Source organism: Carlito syrichta, unplaced genomic scaffold (genome assembly GCF_000164805.1).
Source record: "Carlito syrichta isolate Samal-C Ts95f unplaced genomic scaffold, Tarsius_syrichta-2.0.1 Scaffold233821, whole genome shotgun sequence".
In the NCBI taxonomy this organism is placed as follows: Eukaryota; Metazoa; Chordata; class Mammalia; order Primates; family Tarsiidae; genus Carlito; species Carlito syrichta.
Genome location: NW_007177917.1, coordinates 2,427 through 2,990, shown reverse-complemented (window position 1 = coordinate 2,990; position 564 = coordinate 2,427).

Below are 564 nucleotides of genomic sequence, written 5' to 3'. Positions count from 1 at the left end.
GAGAATTGGTTTAATCGAAATGGTGTATGTCTGATAACACATTTGTTATCCGTTTGGTTGCATGGATGGTTGATTCTTGTTGGATATCCCTGTGTGGGACAGGTTCTAGTTGATTAGGATTTTCTAGTCTTGGAGAATTGATTTTTCTGTACATGCTTATATGCATGGGGCAAGTAGGTTAATGCACGATTAAACATATATGTCTTATGTAAGATTATGCATATATAGTACTAATACATATTCATGGGGAAAGGCATTAAATGCACGATATACATACGGTTATGTAAGATTTTATTAATACTGACATGTTATATAAGAATGACCAAGTTCTTTTGGTGTGCAGGGAATAGTTTATTAAGAATGCCAGCTTTGGGGGTTGGTGGTGGGGTATAGAGCCTCTTCCTTGAGGTGAGGGTCCTAGGGAGGTTGTTTCCTTCATTTTTGGTTTACAAGACCAAGGTAATAGTTATACTACGAGGTCTCTATCATTTGAGTATTTTACTTTCAATTAGGTTAAGTTCTCTAAGGATTAGAATAGTTAGGAAATATAGGATGGAAGCTGCT